The sequence below is a fragment of the Denticeps clupeoides genome, chromosome 18, assembly GCF_900700375.1.
Source record: "Denticeps clupeoides chromosome 18, fDenClu1.1, whole genome shotgun sequence".
NCBI lineage: Eukaryota > Metazoa > Chordata > Actinopteri > Clupeiformes > Denticipitidae > Denticeps > Denticeps clupeoides.
Window position 1 is genome coordinate 9,600,619 of NC_041724.1, and position 17,424 is coordinate 9,618,042.

General features: G+C 43.1%; 1 long non-coding RNA gene across 1 annotated transcript; it reads right to left on the reverse strand.

Moving 5' to 3' along the window:
- Positions 1–11,207: 11,207 nt before the first annotated feature.
- LOC114768276 (uncharacterized) lies at positions 11,208–15,095 on the reverse strand. Its single transcript, XR_003743034.1, has 3 exons — positions 14,983–15,095; positions 14,735–14,808; positions 11,208–13,418 (listed from the first exon to the last, which is right to left on the reverse strand). It is a non-coding gene; the product is annotated as an uncharacterized LOC114768276 (long non-coding RNA).
- Positions 15,096–17,424: the final 2,329 nt, after the last annotated feature.

Here is a 17,424-nt window from a genome sequence, read left to right on the forward strand (position 1 = left end):
GAATGTGTGTGTGTTTAAAACACACATATTAAAAAATAAACAAACTCATAAACTGAACATCACAACGAACCCCAAAAACTAAATATAGAAATAAAGAAGGAAAGAAGGAAACCTTTTGATTATGCAGAATATAGTAACACAATAAATGATTTTCATGTGCACACAACCCCATAATGGTGTATTGTTTATTTTTGGATTCTTTTCACCATGAAAAATTAACCCCACCTTCCTTTCTCTTCCTTCTTCTCGCTGCATGCGGGACGCATGCATACAGTATTCAAAGGCTTCCTCCATCCTAATCCCCCTTTCAAACGGGTGATCAGAAAGCCGCGGGTACAATACCTGCCCCAAATTAACGGAGGACGCCTTTCCCCACAATAGAATCATCTTGTACTCCCTTTTGGCCGAGATTTCCAATCATGGAAAGCAGGGGGAGCAATCTGGGAGGATTTGTGGCTATTTTGCTATTGTCTCCTGGCGCACGGCCGACTGATTTTTTCTTTTTTTTAAATTTTCTTTTTCTTCTTCTGCTCTCTTTCAACAAAGAAAAGTAGTCGCAAAAGCAGAACGCCATCTACGCCGAAACAAGGGGGCTAAGACAGAATGCAAATCTCCCAGCTTCATGTGAAAAACTGAACCCTTCCACTGAATCCAGGTTGTTGTTTTTTTTTTAAGTTAGATATCTGTGGATTTCTGGCCTCCACGTTGAACATCCTGTTGTTCGACTGAATTTTTGAACAATGCCACATCCATATCCCCTAATTACACACAAAGGCCAATGACTGGGATTCAAATGTGTGGAAGAAGACAATGGAGTAAAACAAGAAATAATTGGTCGAGTTGGCTATATATTTCTGTATATCATGTGATTCAAAGGGAAACGCTTAATCAACCACTTGGAGCCTAAGAACTGACAGGTAGCACTTTAAAGGGGACCTTCACACTCTAAAAAAATAAGCATTTCTGTCAGAGCCTCCCCATTCTGTTATTATCTACTCAACATCATTAACTTAAAATGTCCACCTTCCATCTGAGCATTCACAGCATTCAAGCTCCTGCAGTCACAACCGTCGCGCAGTTACTTTTTTTAAGAGTAAAAGTTTATTAGAATGACTTCTGTCACACAACATTCACTTCTATAAATAGATATGCAAGCACTGCACACACATACACATGCAATTATACAGGTACACACGTGCACGTGATCCTGCACATTTTCACACAATATTTGGCAACATCAGAATTCTCACACTCTCACACACACACTCACACAGTACAGTACACATTAGGTCTGACTGCTCCTTTGAGTGCATTGTGTGTGTGTGTGTGTACACACGTATACTTATTTTTCACATCTGCGTTGTTGGAGATGTTGTCGGCGCATGATGTTTAAATTATAGAGAGTTCTGAAAGGATCAAAAATTAAGATATGCTAACTGTTTGACGAGCAGAAAGTGTTTCGTTTTCATTTGCACACACACACACACACACACACACACACACACACACACATACGCTGCACACACATATGCAGTTTGTACAGATCTATCAGCCTGTCAGTAGAGAGTGAGACATTAAAGTTGTCAAAGGGAGATGGTTGTTAGCGTGAATTATTGCTGAGTCGCAGAGGAGCAGCCCGCACCAGATGCACAGGACAGCTGCAAACAGGAAGTGGTACAGAGTGTCTTCAAAATGAGCGCAGAGAAAGGAAGGGGGGGGGATCTGTGTGAGCTGGTGACTGGTGGTGACATAAAAACATCTTAACTCACTGAGGCACCAAGCAGGACAGATGACAGAGAGGGAACACGGTCAATCTGTTCGGTGTGCGTGTGTGTGTGTGTGTGTGTGTGTGTGTGTGTGAAATAGTGTGACATGTGGGCTACATTAAAGAGTGAATGCATCACTCCTCTGTCGCCCACACTAGTGCAGTGACGGCTAAATGTATGTGCATCTTATCATGTTTGCATTTTGTGGTTCTATCAATTTTGGAAACAGAAAATGTACACATGATAGGACCAGGGTGAGGGGTCATTAGTAGCCCTCCTGTGGAATTGTGGGGAAGGGGGAATTCTGAAATAAGGATGCACTACAGCGTTTACTATAACTATATATAAAGGACATAAACTTACTTCCAGCATTTTTACTTGTTTCTGTTTTGTTGTTCGAGATTTCTTCATATTCTGAATGTGTTCCATGGCCGGACTGGCATGTGTGTAGGTACATTTGTCTCTTGGAACCTCCCCTGTCTGCTCATTTTTTTATTTAGTTTGTGGTTCCCACTGTTTTTTTTTTTGTATTAATACGGCATATTTTGTCAGATATATTTTACATTCAAACTAAAATAATTGGAACAGATTCGATTGCCATGTTATTTAATGGAGGCGGATGGAGTAACACAATTTAATGCATCTTTTTCAGAGTTAAGAAAAACGCTCACGTTTGTGAAGCAGGGATCAGACGGTCCACTCCTCGGCCGAACGCTTTTAGCTGGTTGTACCCGCTCACACACCCCCACACTGAGCCCCCATTCACTGGCCTTTCTGCATCATTACCCCTGCACAAAGGTTCTGAAACTGTTTCATTCAGTGGCGGGGCAGTGCGCTACGCCATCCAGAGATCAGTGCTGGCCGGCACTCTGAGGCCAGTGGGGGCAGACGGAGCGAGCGAGAGAGAGAGAGAGAGAGAGAGAGAAGGGGGACACAAACACAGATTTCTGATTTCTCTCTCCCTCTGTGTGTGTGTGTGTGTGGGTAAGTGTGTGTTCCTGTTTAGGTTTGATAAGACTTCAGCATATAGAATACCTCTCGGTATCAGGAAAGCTCTGCATACACCAGAAAAATAAAAATAAAAAAATTCCCAGAGGTCTGTGATTTCCCGGGAACAGAAGGTTTTGGGGTGCGGGGGGGGGAGTTTTCAGCAGCAGCAGCAGAGGTGGCGCGCGGCGCACACAGCAAAGATGGCTGTCAGCACCGAGGAAAAAAGCACAACAGCTCCCTGCCAATCGCAGCCTATAGACGTGGGCTTTTAACCACTGCGCCCTACTGCAGCTGCGGTTTGTGCCCAAATAGACCAGATAAATGCGCAGATGGAGCCGCGGCGATGCCTCCCGCATCAAACCGGGTGGAGATATTAGAAAGCAGAAGTGCTGAAAGATGCAGGTTCGAGGGATGCTTTTCGCAGGAAGTGTGACAAGGTAAAAAAAAAAAATCTCTGCCATTGGTTCTGCTGATGTTGACAAAAGGGCTCTTGAGATGGCTGACAGTGATGGCTGCATATGTGTGTGTGTGTGTGTGTGTGTGTGTGTGTGTGTGTTTACCCACCTGCCAGATAGCAACAAACCCAAACAGCAGAAACCATCGCCTTGCAAAGTGATACTGACTCTCCACTCATCTTTTCATCCTCCCCTCCCACCTTCTCCTCCGTCACCCCGCTCCCTCACCCCCCTCCCTCCCGTTCTGCCGCTCCCTTCCGCCGCCCTCCTCTCCTTCATCCTTCTGTTGATTTCTGTTTTTCTTTTCCACCCGCCCCTTCACTGCCTCAGCCCCCCCCCCCCCTTCCACTTCTCTCTGCCTCCATCTCCCTCTCTCTCCTTCCCGCTAACCCCCCCCCCCCTTCCCCCGTTTTTTTTTTTTTCTTCTGTGTGTCAGAGCTCAGCTGTGTCCCTAACAAAAGGGTATTCATCTCTTCATTGATAATTCCCCCTCTAGTGGCCATTTGGTTGGAAGCTTATAGCCCCAGAAGACCCCCACCACACACACGGAAAGTAGCTGGAAAAAAACACAATACGGCAAATTGCACACACAGGAAAAGCCTTTATCTAAAACCGCATATTACATTAATTTAATTAGCATGTTGTCGGTTTTGCACCCAAATACGATTACTCCATTATCTGAGCCTCTCTAAAAGCCACATAGTGACATCTTTGAGATTATTCGAGATGTCGCGCTTAACATTCAACTATATTTCTGTGCAATGAAACGTGATGCACCTCTGATCAACCTCAAGTTAATCCCCTTAGCCTTATTTTCACATTTAATTACTCAGTTGAAATCAATTCATCTACTTTACCATTTTTAATAAGCCATTCTGCATTTTGGTGTCACACTGTACGTTTAATGGTCTATTCAATTAGATATCAGTACTCTTCCTCCTCCTTTGGCTGCTCCCGTTAGGGGTCGCCACAGCGGACCGACCCGTCTGGCTGTCCACACAACTGACATGGCGAAGATTTTACACCAGATGCCCTTCATGATGCAACCCTCCCCATTTACACACTCGCCTATGAACCAGAAGACCCGGGTTCGAATCCCCCTTACTACCATTGTGTCCCTGAGCAAGACACTTAACCCTAAGTTGCTCCAGGGAGACTGTCCCTGTAACTACTGGTTGTAAGTCGCTCTGGATGAGGGCGTCTGATAAATGCTGTAAATGTAAAAAATGTAAATGTAAATGGGATTGGGAGCGGCAAGAAATACACTGTCATGTGCATCCCCAGTTGCTGGGTTAAAAGTATAAAATAGCCGGTTTGTCCTGTGTATAGCTCAAGTATATCCAAAACTACAATAAGTTATGTAATTAACAGGGTACTGAGTAACGAAAAAGAAAAACACCTCAGCACACAAGCCGCCAAGATCGTAACGTGGCTGCGGCAATGCCGAGAATCTGAGGCCTGCGCTGGCCAGTAAAAGCCGCGAGCTTCAACGAAGTGCCGCGTTAAAAGACTGTGCTTCCTTTTTAGGCAAATTAGAAGCTCTGTAACGTGGCAGAGGGGGAGATGAATTGCACGCACTTGTGTACGGCATCCCGAACCGCTTTCACGCGATGTAAAACATTCCCGTGAAAGTGCTAGACTTTGAAACACGGCGACATGAAAGAGCCCTGCGCACCATCTATCAATGTAATTATTGGACCAATTTCACTCTGCATTAATCAAGAGCTCGTGTTTGTGCGGCTGTTTGCGAGTGTGTGTATGAGGTGCAGGTGTGTATGCGTAGGTTTACTGGTGGGGCCAGAAGTTTCGAAATTAGAGGAACAATACGACGACAAGACATGGTCTAGACTAGAATGATAATAGAAAGGCGGCGTACTGGCGTGGCGGCTACCGTTGTGATCTCACACCTCCAAGGTTGTGTGTGTGCAAGTGTGTGTGCATGCTATGCTTGTGTTTCCTCCAGATCCTCTATTTTACACCATCAACTAGTTGAATTGGTCACCTTAAACTGTCCCCACCCTGTCCCAATGTCTTTGCATGATCTGATAAATAGAAAAGTGACTGAATGAAAAATTACATGTTTATATGTAATATGGAATAATTTTTCTTTCTAAAGTTTTGGTTCATTCGGATTAGATCATTATTTATATATGTAATAATTTTCAAGTGTTATTGACCAATCTTGTCAGCTGTGAAAGCTTATTGTACTTTCATATAATGAAAGCTAGAGCTGTGCAAAGATGCAGATGAATTGATGAAGGTATCTTAGCATAATAGGTCTACTGACTTTATATGTCCGACTCGAGATATCCTGCATTAAGCAGAAGTCCAACAGAATAAATAACGGACCCCATAAACTTCCTCTCTATGTGTATTACTTGTATTAATTTCATCTGTGCCACATGGTGACCATTCTCTACACCTGCATATTTCTCTCTATTTTTGTCCCTTTCTCTTGAATCTTAAGACCCATCTGTGCAGACAAAAATTGGGGGTTTATTTGTAATATTGCTCTGTGGTCTAACTAATATATATGCACTTGTCTTTGCATCATCCTGGTAAATATTATACGATTTAAGAGGCTTCCCTCCCTAAATATCAGCATTTTTCTATGGCTGCCCACATTTAGTTATAAACATTTTCCAAGAACTGGCAATTAAGAGTCTGGAGTGTGCCGGCTCAGCTAATAGCTTTACTGCTAATGAGGTGAACTTCCAATGCCACATTTGATGCCATGCTAATTGTCCATTTAGCAGTGGGTACAGGATGCCAGCTGCTTTCCCAAACACCACCATGTCAGCTCGGTTAATCTTTTGGATGCTCAAAACAGAGGAAGCAGGGAACGAAAGGGAGGGGTGACCTTCCCATCTGGGGTCAACGGATTGCTCACGCAAGACCTCTGCAGGCACAATGAGGACATGTGACCACAGCACCATCCTTGCGCAGATCCTTTGTCACATGACCTTCCAGCTGTGCTGTCATTGGCAGAGGTCCTCAGGAGCAGATCTGTGACTCAGCGTGGGGCAGACGCAAAGTGCTTTCAGGAAACAAGAGTAAGGAAAGGGGGGTAGAGGTTGTAGTTAATGAACTTGCTCTTTCCTAATGGAAGGGAAAGTCATTTGGCAAACAGTTTTGTGAAAATGTGCTTTGTTTCCCCTGGTTGTTTTAATGATGTTGTTTTTTTTTCCCCCCTTGGTCTCTCGAAGGGATGTGGCAAGTGCACGGATAAACACAGCGGCATAATTAGATATTGGATACTGTCAGACGGTGAGAGAATTCCCCATACCCATGGTCCCATGGTGATGAGTCAGAGAAACACTGAAGTCGGCCCAGCTACAAACCACAGGAGGGCTTGGAGAGGAACTCTAGCATGCAGGCTAAGTAGGGTACAAGAGAATTGTGGACAGATTCAGGCAGGCGCTCATTGATTTTTAAACGGTCCACATTTCACAATGGACCACCATTATTTTGGTGTGTAAGCTGCATGTCAGTCATCACAACAGTGATGTAACTAAAAGCAAGTGCACGTTATAGTTTTTAGGAATGTCATTTTTTTTAGGAAATTGTGATTAAGACTAAAACTTTCTGTTGGAAAGAGGTTCAGATGTGGGGCAGTGGCGGCCTAGCGGTTAAGGAAGTGGTCCTGTATTCAGAAGGCTGCCGATTCGAATCCCGATCCGCCAAGGTGCCACTGAGGTGCCACTGAGCAAAGCACCGTGCCCACATACTGCTCCCCGGGCGCCTGTAATGGCTGCCCACTGCTCACCAAGGGTTATGGTTAAAAGCAGAGGACACATTTTGTTGTGTCACCGTGTGCTGTGCTGCAGTGTTTCACAATGATAATCACTTCACTTTCAGATGGGAAATGAAGGGGAGATTATCTGGTCATTTTCTAAAATGAGACACCATGCAGACTCTGAAAGTAAATAAAATCGAAATAACATTTGGATGAGCAACCTTGCTGTGTGATTGTTTAGCGCTACCCCTCCTCAACGTAAAATGCTTACAAGAAAGTCTAAGTTCATGGCAACACCCTGAGCATGAGATTTAATGCCCTCCTTGAAAACATAATTCTTATTAGCTGTTGCCAGGCTCAATGAGATTTTAACATTTTTTGCCACCCACTAAGAGCACAATCACAATACTAAAGTGATACCAGTTGTTAAGATGCAGAAAGAAATGTCCTCATAACATGTACTCTCCCCTCTTAATAATGTAAAGAGATCAGAAGTGAAGCTTCATGTATAACATAACAAACCTGCAAAAAATGTGAGTTTTCAGCTACTTCATGTGAGCCCTGACTGAAAATTAATATTGTCCACAGTGCTGTAATTTATGAAGAACATTAGTCAGAGTTGCGTTGAATAGTACAATTACAATTTAGCAAATTGATATGAATAATATTGTGACAGATGTAAAAGCATTCAGATTTTATGATGTTTTTTATTAACTACTATTATTTTATTTCTTGTTTACTTAATTTAATACATTCTGAAAGATGTGTATGTGACCTCATCCAGTTTTTTTTTATTATTGTAAGCAGTGTCTGTTCTTAGAACTTGGGTCCTCTGGTCATTACAATAAAGACCTGAGTCATTACAGTCATTACAATAATAATAAAACAAACTAATGTGAAAACCAAAAAAAAGCATTATTGCTAAAACAAAAATCAATAAAATTGTTGCTAACTAAAATAAATAACAGTTTAAATATCACAAAATGATTTTAAAAAATGTGTCCTTGCAAGGTTTTTGTCATTTACATTGCATTCTATTCCCTTCAACTACCCTTACAGAATGGATAAAGTGAGCATGAGCAATGAGTCAGCAGTATTTTAAAATGAATATTTAACAAATATAGCCATAAGTATTTACACTGTCACCTTGTTAGTGAAGCTGGTATTTTTCTTGTCTTGGGGAACCCCTCAACCAAAGACCAGATGTGGCGAGCGGCCCAGCTTTTCCCCTTGGTCCTGCCCTTCTCACTACCCTCTTGCCTCCAGTGACCCGGTATCTTTCCAAATGAAGCACAGTGGGGTGGTGATTCCATCGTTCCGGAGCACTGAGAGGAAGTGAGGCAAAGGGAGAGGAACAGAATCCCTAGCGGCCCTAGCGCTGAGTAATTAGGCTGGCCTCCTGAATGTCAGCCTCAGCTTGTTTATTCTCATTATTTTATCATTTTAAAAACCCTCTAGGTGATGAGACACACAGCATAATTACTGTTATTAGCATACTAATTGGACGTCAAAATAGGCCATGTTACGAGGTAGCCAACTGCAACAGTTTCACATTAATCAAAAGCCACACCACGGCCAGGCCATTGTCACGGTGAGCTACTAATTGGGAGCTGTTTTACAGCCACTCTACCTGGTCCAGAGGTTTCAAGTTTGGGGCGGAGGGGGTTTCGGCGAAGAGTTCCGTATGGTGGTTGGAAACAGATGTGGAGTGTTCTAACAGCAGACCAGCCCAATGTTTGATGAGTGTTACTATCAGTGGTTAATTTGTGCTGAGATCTCCCCCAAATCTCATTAATGCACGTGTTGATATGGGAGTCACCTCAGAAACCAATGTTTTTTAAGAATGTTGCAGGAACCACCGGCTCCTCAACAGCGATATCAATTTTGCCTACCGCCCCGCCCAAAACCCCACCCTCTCTTCATGAGAAATATAACAAACAAACAAACAAAAAAGGCCTTTTGGGGTTTGCTGGAGTGTGATCCAATGGGCACAGGGTTGCCGATAGGAAACTGATAGGACTGGCTTTGTCTCGGCTGGATGGTGGCCACAAACCTCTCTTTTATGAAAACACATTTTGCTCCCTCCGCCGCATTTGCATATGAAAGCCCAGGATAGAGCGGGCCCCACTGGTCCCAAAGGAGCAAACTTAAGACAGTGTCAACACACAGTCTCGGGCAAAACAAAGGAGGGATTTTTTTTTTCATTCTTTCTTTCTTTCTTTCTTTCTTTCACACCCCTTCTCGCTTTGGCTGTCTTATTGTCTGTTCGCTGTCAGGCCAGAGCCTGAGTTTCTCGCTCTCTTCCCACTGGATTCAGTCTGCTGGAAGAATTTTTATAAAATCCTCCGTGCCACAGTTCATGAGAGTGACAGGAGGGGCCGATAACCTTCCTCCCAGCGAGTGCAAGAGTCGCTCCAAAACTGCACTGTGGAGGTGGTTAGATTAGCTGTTGAATTAGCTTCTTTTTTTTCCTAATTGCATATGAATGCAAACATGTAACACTGGCTCTATATCAAAGTCTCGTGAATCTGTCACAATAATGATATGCTGCTTTTCTGGTTTGTGCTCTGAATCTGATCAGCTTTCCAACTTTTGGTAAACTATGGACCATTATTTGATTCCAACCCCTTGTTAAAGGGATTTGAGTGATTGTTAATAGCCTAACATGGAAATTCGGCACTTCTAAAAACATTTTCTGGATGATGCAGGACACAAGCATCACTCAATGCTGTCTGAGTATCAGCCACCATATCTCAACCCAACTCAACACCTGTGGAGATTTTTCATTACACTTTCATCACAACATACCATACAAGGGAATGTGAGACAAGAAGCACTGCTTTTTTCAAATTTTGTATTAAAAAAATAATAATAATTTGCAATCCTGTTTTTTTTCAATTCCTATCTTACACTTTGTCATCTGTCTCTACAAGCCCCTCTATGTCACTCAAATTACCATCAAGCAAGTGAACTTCATTTTAGCCACCTATAAATAGCATAGATATCTATGAATTCTGAGTCTGCTTATTTGTTGTAAATATCACATTCCAATCTGTAAATTGTGTAACTGATTAATCAAAACATTTTATTGTGTACTCTGCAAGACAATGCACATAACATATAACAAATGACTGTATGTGAGAATTGGTGTAGTGCAAAAGGTAGAAGACAAGCATCAGACAGTAAACAAGTTTTTATGTCATGTTATGCAATGGGTCTCAGAAATGCATGTCTCAAATATGATACACACGGCATTAAAGGGTTAAATGTGGAAAAGGTTTTGAAATGATTTGTTGTGGTAATATTTTTTGATGGGCAAGATTTTCAGCAAAAGGGACATGATCAGATGAATCGGGCGCCAGATTGTTGGCCAGACCTAATAAGAATGACACTAATGAGCAACAGTGTATTTATGTAATGAGGCCTATAGAGCTGAACTCACCATTATAATAGATAAGACTGTGTCTCTCTCTCAGCATCATCTAGCAGATAGTATCAGTTAGTCATCCTGTACAATCCTGTTCATGCTGTGAGAACACAATGATTGGTGTTTTTTATGTTCTAGTATGCTCCGTTCTAACTTTTTGAAATATTCCAATAACGTTCTGTAGGTGTTGTGGTTTCTGAAACAGGTCTATTCTAATTGGCACAGCCCAGGCATTCCTAGAATGTCGAAGTTGGAAAAAGCAGGCAACACTTTGAGAACTTGCGGGGGAATGCTGTGCAATGTTCTAGTCCAGGATAGAGAGGGTCTTACTCACAGCCCTCCTGCGAGCTGCGCTCAGCAGCACAGCAGGCAGGGTGTTAGGGCGCTGTAGAGCAGCTGAGAGAAAAGAAGACAGAAACTTCAAAGGCCTGACATACCACTCACATCCCACTGGTACCCAGGTGTGTGTGTGTGTGTGTGTGTTTGCCTGTGAGAGAGTGCCTTTCATGTACAGTAGGGATTGCATCAGGCATCCGTTTGAGAGGGGTTTGCAAGGGTATGTGTGTGAGGTCTGGAGAAGCTCAATCAAAGCTGGGCTGTTCCCACCATTGCATACACATGCACAAACACACACACACACACACACACACACACACACAAACATAACAGGTAACTCCAGGTAACTGCCTCACGCGTTTCACTCCACTAATACACTCGGCACATGAAAGGAGGACACATGCTGCTATCGTGCTCTGCATCTCGCTCTCCATCGCGCTCTTCAGTGTGTTCCCATCAGGGAGGAACAGCAGCAGGCCTGAGATCAGTGCTGGAGGATTGACCTATGCTGAGCCTCACCCCCACAGAAAACACACCGGCGTGTGGTCTTCTTTTTTTAAGCAGCTCAAGACACATCCAGAGGTTGTCAGAAACAGCCTTGTTGTGTTGACTGTGATGCCAGAGAGATCAGGTACTTATGCTAAACAAGTATTAGAAAGATTTACATCTTTATGTGTTCTAAGTGAGACCATTGTAGAGTAGTTACTAGTATAACAAGGGTATGGCTGCATGGTTCAAATTTGCACCTCAACAGTCAAGTCGCCACAGTCAACCTATATAATCTGTTTGGTTTTAGTTCTGTGTGTGTGTGTGTGTGCATGTATGTACAGAGCAGCTATGTCTTAAAACCATTGCCCCATGTGTGAGAGATGGTCTTTTGCTGAAAGTGCAAATATGTTAAATTCACACAGTCGTCATGGTAACGTGACCCCAGACAATCACTTCTGCCTGACCTCTACATCTTGGTTTTCAACACAGCCTTCTAGAGAAAGACTGACCCTATGGACAGTTGTGGTGTAAACACATAAAGTGAAATAAGTCTCAAGTACATTGAAGAGTGTATACCGAAGTGCTATATTTCACTGATAATTACAACAACCAAGTACAGAAAATGAAAATAAATGATAAATGAGAGCAAGTGAAAAAAATGAGTAGACAAGATGGCATATCAAATAGAAATATAGCAAACTAAAAAAAAGTGAATAATAAAAGAGTAAGATATGCTTATTTCACAAATGAGCAAAGAAACCAGAGGTAAACAGAAGAGGACGGCAGGAGACAGGATTGTGCACCTTGTGCTGCCATACTGGGCAATTATGCAAAATAGCTTGATGGACTGGACTGGAAATATCACACATTTGTGCATGTAACATGGGCTGGGTACGTGAGAGCTGTCAATCATGGTTATGGGCTCCTCATATTTTTAACTTTGTTAGTAAAAACTCCACACAAACTGGGCTCTGGGTGCCAGAGTGGGCGGTTAGTTCTTCCCTCTCCAAGATCCAGATACGTAGCAATCGATCCTTTTGGTCTGTAAATCCTGAAGAGCAAATTACATTAACATTAGTGAATGTGCCCGCCAAATCTATTGTAGCACTGTGAAAATAGAGCTCCACGATTTCAACATGGATTTAAAAAGAAAAAATTTAGGAGCAGAATGTTGTATAATGATGTAAAAAAAAAAAAGACTTTATGAAACGACAGGTAGGAAGTAAATAATTAAACAACTGGACATTATGCTTGTGCGTGTGCGGAGGTGTGCGGGCTGGTAGCCCCCTACCCTCAGCTTGCAACAGGTGATTTGTCACGTGGCAGCCGCTGCGTGAGCCATGTGGCCCCCTCACAACAGGGGGGGAGGGCCAACATGCCCCAGTCACCGATTCAGGGGTCTGCAGGGAATATGCCGTCCTTTTATTGAACTCTTCCAGATTTATAGCGCCGAGGCGGAGAGAGAGGCCTAATGTATGCACACACATGCCCGCTGCTCACTTGCAAGAAAGAAAGGTTGTCTTCCAATCTCAGCCTCGAAAATCAGTTTTGTTAATCTGCTTTTTTTGGGGTATTTTGAGATTTAACATAAATTTAGGATTAGTGGGGTAGTGTTCAGTCATTCAAATGTGCGCTTAAAAGTGCAATAGATCTGAGACTATAATAAAATAAAAAAATACATTTAAAAAATAGCAGATTTCTATTTAATTCAGAGGTGTGACTTGGAGGCTAAAGCTTTTGCCACACATCGCATAGTATGTCAACCAGCAAACAATATCTACATTATGAGCATGTCTGTGTGCTTGTTTGATGGATTGATGTTTTTGCCAGAAAAGCCATTTTCAGCAATACGTGTGCTCTGATGCCTTTACGTCTTTGCTTTAGGCCTAGAAAGTGCATTTATTAATGATGCTGATTAATCTGTATATATCAGAAGTCACGTTTAGGAAAAAAAAAAAACAAAGGCCACTCTACATTTCACTCGACATTTCATTCTTTCATTCATTCATCTTGTGGTGTGAAGGTGTCTTAATTATTCACCTTCAACCATTTGGATGGCTTCTTTATGGAAGTGGGATTTTCAGTCAGCCCGATGCAGTTGCCGTCAAGCCCTTTGTGCGGCAGCAAGCCATCCACGCATGCGTGCGCCAGTAGGTGGCATGTAGGCAGCCAGGGCAGAGTGCTGGCGCTGCGGCCCCATTTGCATTACAAAATGCGACCTTGACATGCAGAGAAACAAGTTAATAAGCCTTCAGCGAATGATAAGCTGTTTGGTCGATTTGCCCAGTGAACTGTTAATTGTAAAACTGTAAGACATTATATTCACCGCTCCGTATTACATCGTCCCTGTTTTAACAGCGCCACTTCATTGGGTGCAATTAACAAAGCCTGGGAGATTTATTAGCGCACTTCTCCATAGTCAATGATCCATTACACCTAAGACAAAACACTGTAAAGCACACATTATCTTCTTCTGGCACTTACAATAATGCTTCTGGTGCAGGGCGACATATGCTTGCTCAGATAAAGCTGTGTTATTAGCAGACAAATTATACAATTTATCGCATATCTAATTTGTCAGTGGTAACGGGGGAGATCTGAACTGTGGTTGACAGGCATGGAAGAATGGGGGACACCTTCAGGCCTCGGGCCTTGTATGGCAGCAGAAAATAAACGGAGCGCCTGGACTTTATCACACCGTAAAGTGTTAATATCCATTTGGACAAATTTGAATGAATTTTGAAATTGCTTAGTTATTAAAACAAAGTCTTCCGAGATTGCTGAATAATTGCATGCTTCTGTCTGGCGGCTTAGAGTCATACATGTTTAAAATTGACACTTGTCATAGTATTGATTCAAATGTTCAAAACGCCCAAACCCAACCGACTGTCCGATGCATTCTCATTCTGCCAGCTGATCGGTTCCAGATATGTTCCGATATGTTCCAGATATGTTCCAGTGCATCATTAAGCCACATTTCGTGAACCAACCCAAAATTCAAATGTTTACCACGATAACTCCACAATAAAGTACTACAGTGTTCATAGTCTTTCCATGTCTCAAACATGTAATAAGGAATAATTAGTTGTAGTGCAACTGAACTACGCTGTTTGCTATTTTTATACCAGTTGATCCTGACAAGGTTCTTGTTATTGCCTGATCAGATTTGGTCTGGCTGAAAGGTTTCTTGATGACTGTGTTGTTAAGAGAGAAAATTCTGCTGAGAACGCTCAAGTTAAACTTTTTCTGATGAGATTTGAAACAGATTCACGTACAGCAATAAAGTATTAGAGTTGTGTACATGTAACAAATTACTTCAGTGACCAAAAGCACTTAATATCTCAGTTTTTAATTTATGTAAATAAGTGTCATGTGGTCATCATTTCTTTGCAAGGACTTTTGATCCCTGCTGAGAAATAAATAGAAACCGCCATGCGTACATACACGCACACACACACACACACACACACACACACAGCAAGGGTGATCAGCATCCTCCTCAGGACCTTCCCACAGAGCAGAGTGAATTACTCACATCTTGACATTCGCTGTTTGGGAAGCAGGGCACCTCCAAGGAGAGATAGTGTCACCCCTGCTATCAGTGAAGTCCTGAGTGAATGCGCCCACCGGGGGCACAGACAAGAGAAAAGCGATTTGGAATCACGGGCTAGACTGATACACTAACCTTTGAAATAATCACCACTGTCTAATGGGTCTATTTAATTAACCTTGCAAGGAAATTAATACCCGTGTTAAATGTGGAAGAAAAAGATTTTTGATTACCATTGTAAGCCTTCTGGGATGCCTTTCTCTTTCTAATTGCCCAGGAAAAACGATCCTGATATGTTTTCTCTCTGGTTGTTAGCGAAAGGTGGAGGGTGTGTTTCATTTCTCGGTGGGTGGATGAGACGGTGGTGGGTTGAAAATGATGCGTGCTATTTAACGCAATGTGCGTTAGCTGTGCAGCACAGTTACGCAAATGTGCTGCATGCTGCGGAACTGATGACCACAGTTCTTACTCAAACCAAAGAGCTTGCATGGCATTGCGCTCCTACTTCCCACATTTCGTTTAAGTTGTGTCAGTGCTGAATAATAATATGAGCTTCATAAATGACATAATTTATGTTATTTTGCATGCATACAATTTATTGTAGGGATGATTACTGATTATGACTCGACAGGCAGGACTGGAGGTAGACGTGTTGTTACACTGTTAAACTCACTGTCGCCTCTGGAGGAACACAGTGGTACTAATGGTACTAGTGGTACTAAACTGCTAATGTCAGTAAACATCTCTGATGTAGGGGTGGTGCTACACCTAACATCACTAAACTGCCATTAAGATTACTGAGAATCTCTCTGTCTGTCAGTCTATAGAAGTATTGATATTATTGATGAAATTTCTGTGTCCTGAAATTGCTAAACAACGTAATGCTTGTTAAACCTTTTTTGACTTGGTGAGTCTCTCAGGCAGAAATCTAGTCCAACCTGTTTCAAAATGTTTTGGGCCTTTTGTGTTGGTGAGATGTTATCTTGCTGACTGCTAATTACCAATCCTGTAATTATTACTTAAACTGAATCAGTGAATGCACATTAACCATTAACTAATATTGCTGCCATATTCTGTCTTGAACCTTTAACAACTAATACGTGCTTAACTGTCACTGTGTTGCCCAAGGGGAACTAAAACAGGAAATCAGCAAGTGCAATGAGAACATAAAATCATTTAACATGAATACAATGACATTAATGAAGGTATAACAAGGATCTAAATGACTTATAAAATGCAAGGGTTCCTGCTGTGTTCCCACAGTAGTCAGGTCATGGGGGCTGTGTTCCACAGAGCATATCCTCTGGTTTGAAGCGTAACGTGTATCTGGGTCCGCTCACCTAAATGAAGCAGGATGACATCACTGTTTTTGCACGCTCGTTTCCGCATGAAGCGCGCTCGAGTCTATGTGTGCGGGTTCACTGAACAGGATCCGTATAACCTTCACGGCGGATGAGAGAAACACAGTGACGTAATGCCGCCTGCCGTCCCAGGCTGACATTTAAACAGGAGCAGATCTGCCACTGATCTGTTTCTCCAGGATCCAGCTTCATCCTGCAGAACAAACACTTGCTTATTGCTGCCGGTGGCAGCCGGGGATGGAGCTTCGTCTCCGTCTCCGAGTTGCTCTGGAAGCCACGACCCTCGTGAGCTGCAGCGGAAAACAGGGTTTGGAGAGGTGCCTCGGGCCATACATGCTAACCAACGATTTGTGGGCACGTTCATGCTAATGCTAAGACAAAAGGACCGGGCCTAGTAACGTGCACGTTCAGTCATGTCGCGCTGGCACAATTCATAATCATGTGGTTTTTGTATGTTGCCGAAGTGCACCGTGATAACGGAACAACTGGTTCGGCGCTAACAAGGTGTCTTCCGCTGGGCCGTGAAGCGTTGTGGGGGCTGTTGTCGTAAGCCACAGGTGGAACGGATACCTCCCTCCTCTTAATTACGCAGCGCGCCGCCACCGCCGCCGCCGCCGCCACCGCCGCGCTGCCCAGAGGGCTAATTTGTTTTTGTTAGTCGGCGGGGTCAACTGCTTTAAAAACACATATTACAAGACTACCGGGAGATTGGATTACATTATTTAAATAAATACGGGGCAATTTGTCAATGTCATGTTAGAGTAGCCGCACCCCCTCCTCACCACCATCGCCCCTCCCGACCCAGCACACTCCGGCCAGCCGGAGGACGTGCTAATCTTGATCGCATTAACCTCTGTAACGGAGGGGGGGGGGTGCGGCCCTGCGCTCTGTTTGGGTGCAGATAGGGTTCTCCGGGCCCCGAGTATCAATCATGTGCGCGTGGGTACGTCGGGACGTGCGGAGCGAGGGTCCACGCGCATCGAGCCGGGGAGGAAACGGGGCAACCGTGAAGACGGCAGCCAGTTGCTCAACCAGCCAGTTCAATAACCTCTGGAGCACCAGAGTTGTGTGGAAAATGTAAGGAATTTTCACATTAAAATGTATCCAACCTGGGCCGAAGAATCTGAAGAAAATAAGGAAACTTTGATTGACCACGAGTAAAAAGCAGTTATAACAATAACAAAGGTGTATAGTTCTGTCATAGTCATGTATATTAGACTTTAATTACAATTGCATACTCCACCACAACTCTATTTACTTCTCTCAAAGATTTTATTATGTAATTATTTCACATTGCTTTTAATTAAAACGCCA